Raw genomic sequence first — 3,478 nt, forward strand, 5'->3', positions numbered from 1 at the left:
ACATAAAGATTAAGGGTCACATTTATATTATTGTATTCTAACTAATTGATTTTTAAAAATGTTTATCGACATATGTAATTAGATCTCGAGATTTTGTCGTATAAAAAGAGTCACTTATCATATATTTATTTCACACAATTTCAATAAAACGATCAATCGTCAAAATAATTAAAATTTTTACAATAAAATAATCAAACTTTTTTAACGAACACCAAAATTCATCCACCATTATATTTTTCTATTTTTGTTGGTATTTTGATTATACATATAACTTTAGTTTATTGATAGTATTATTCATAAAATTTGATTTTAAGTGCGAGTCAAATTTGATTACGTCACTTATAACGTAACGTTCTCATCTCTTAGTATTCTATAGTCTTTTTCGATCCGTTTGGTTGGTGTTCATGTTCTTAAGAAATATGAACATAATGACACAAGTATATTGTTTGTTTAATGAGATACAAAATTATCATAGATATATACATATTTTTTGTGTCTCGTCTTTAACATGTGAAATAGATTTGAGACACAGACACAGTTTTTTATTTCTACTTTTATTCCTGTTATCTTTTTTTATTTTCATTTATACCCTTCTCCTTTTAACCATAATCCACTTCTTTTTCTCTTCTTTCTCACCTTCTTCCTAATTGTCTCCTTTCTTCCTCCATGCCTCCCACTTCAACCACCGCCTCATCTTCTCTGTCTCTCTCCACCACCTCCATTCCTGTCTTTTTTATCGTCTCTTCTCCTCCTATTCTTCCTCTTCCTCCTCCTCTCCACTACCTCAACTCTTCTCTCCCTCCCTGGCTCCCTCATCTTTGAGCCTCCTTCTGCTTAGATTTGTCGCTGCCTCTGTCGTGCCTCCCTCTCCCTCTCTCAATCTGCCTCATAGATCTACCTTAGTCTATCTGGCTCTTCCAATTTCGCCTCCACTTCTCTTCTACAATTCTTTGCTACCTCTCTTCTTCGTTGCCAGATTTATTTAGTTCTCTGTTTTTTTAATTATATTATTAATTTATTTTTTATTTAAATATTGATTGAAAATTGTGTTTATATATTAAATTAGATTGGATCTGAATTTTTAATTTATTCTGTGTTTGTTATTATTAATAGTTGTAATTTGTATTGAAATGGTGATAGAGAGGTGATTATGGTAGACTGAAATAATGGTAAAGAGGTGGTGTTGATGGTTTGTGATAGGGATAATATTGTCATTTTGTTATAATGATAAATTGCAAAAAATGTTATGTCCTTGAGTACCAAACAAGTTCTCAAATTTCATGTCTCATTGTGTCTATGTCATTTTGTGTATTTCTGTCTGTATCTTCACTCACTAACTAAACGAAGCCTTTGTGATTATAATGCTTAAAATATTTGATTACAATATGAATATGTATCCAAATTAATTCTATTGAAATTTCGGTAAATAGTAGCGGTTAAAATTTCGGATTGCGGCAGTATTATGACCTTTGTTAAACAATAATAACGGTTGATTGACCGCTAAAACTAATGGTGCTGATAAATTTTTAGTGGTTGTTTTATTTGACCGTCAGAATAATTGCTGTTAAATTATTTTTAGCAGCGAAAACGTTCTACGACGGTTAACGACCACTGTTATTTATCATAACTAATTTGAAACACTTTTCATGGCGGTTAGATGACCGCCACTATTTGCTTTAGTAAAAAATAAGAAATTTTGCAGAGTTTAATAGTAACAGCCGTTAAATTTTGTTTTTATTATTTCCATTTAAATAGTTTATTTGAATTTTCATTTCGTATCACAATCAACATTTAAAAAATCTTTTAGTTTGAAGATGCTACGTATTAATTTAACTGATTATGTTTGCAATTATAGTAAAAAAACATAATTGATATAAACCACAATGCTAGAATAATCCAAATTATACATATAATCACCAAATAAAATAGTTAATAACATTTTGTAAATTAAATTGTTAAAAAATTTCTATTTTGTATTTTTATTGCACTTCCCAAAGACTTTAACTGTGCATTAACTTCATATGGCAAAACCTCTTCTTGCTATTAGATTATGTATCTTAACAGATTCTCCATAGTCTGTCTCTTTGTCTTCTCTTCTGCTGCCTTTGCCTTTAATTTTGTTGTCGCTGCCTTTAATTCTGTAATCTCCCTCTGATACTCCTCAATTTACACTCTAGAGTTCAATTGTTGTGTAGTATTACGAATAATTTCGGTTGGACATGGTTCAAAACCTAACCTCCGAACTCGTCCTGAATGCTCTTTTCCAAGGACTCGCGCAAGCGAATCATTAAGTGAAATCTCATTCGAAGAACCATTTTGACTCTTGATATTCGCAATCGCTTCCTACAAACATACTAGAGTTGGGTTATTGTGATTTAGAAATTAGCAACATGAATAGAGCAAGAGATGTAAATAATTATTAACTAATATATACTCCAATAATATGCGCATCATCATTTATATACGAGCCATTATTTAACTACAAAATAAATATTTTTATACGAGTAATTAATTATTTATTATTTTTTATATGTTTGTATAACATGATTGAATTAAAGTTTGTAAAACTATTGAAATAAAGGATATGATTATAAAAGATATAGGTAATATGCATGAGGTTCTAGCTTCCACGTCCAAATTAAAGTTCGTTATCATGATAAATTAAATAAATAAAATTAAAGTATGTGGAATTGAACTACTAATAAAGTATGGAATAAGTGTGAAATGGACAATGGACAATGCTGATATTTTTGTTCAAGATTGTGTATATATGCATCTTTTTGTAGCCTAGCTAGATAGTGTGTTCTTTTATTTTAAACTTGACATTTTAATAATTAATTAATTAACACCACAAACCACTTATTAGGGCTACCTTTGGTGGATCTAATTCAGAATATAGATAGAGATCTGATCTTCTTTGGTGGATTCATATAGCAAATCGAGGTTTCTCCATTCACTTTAATTTCCTAACAGAAAAGCACATTATATTGAGGCACTAAGACATGCGTGTATTATATAATATTATATTATTATAGCCAATAGCCAACCAACTTAAGTTGGTCGAGTGATCAGCTCACTCGTCCGTTTAAGTAAGTATTAAAGGTTCGAATTCCACCTTGTGCATACAATAATTCATTGGCCAATAATAAACTCTTGAATGAAACTCAAATCTACGACGAATTAGTCCTTAGTTTACTGATCCTAAAACATACCGTGGACAAAAAAAATATTATATTATAGCCGCCAAATCTAATTAGCAACTACACATTGTATGTCTTGTCTCTAATTCTGATTTGTTTTAAATAATAGAAGTTGGAAGAAATTAAACAAAAATGCTAAAGAAAAATGAAAGCAACTTAATGCTAAAGAAATTAAACCTTATAGATTGCTATGTTTCTTTGGTTTCAATTTAATTTGGTTTTTTCTTTTAACATTTTTATCACTTATTTTTTAAATAATATATTTAATTTAACTTATA

This window comes from Arachis ipaensis, chromosome B06, assembly GCF_000816755.2.
Source record: "Arachis ipaensis cultivar K30076 chromosome B06, Araip1.1, whole genome shotgun sequence".
NCBI classification, from domain to species: domain Eukaryota; kingdom Viridiplantae; phylum Streptophyta; class Magnoliopsida; order Fabales; family Fabaceae; genus Arachis; species Arachis ipaensis.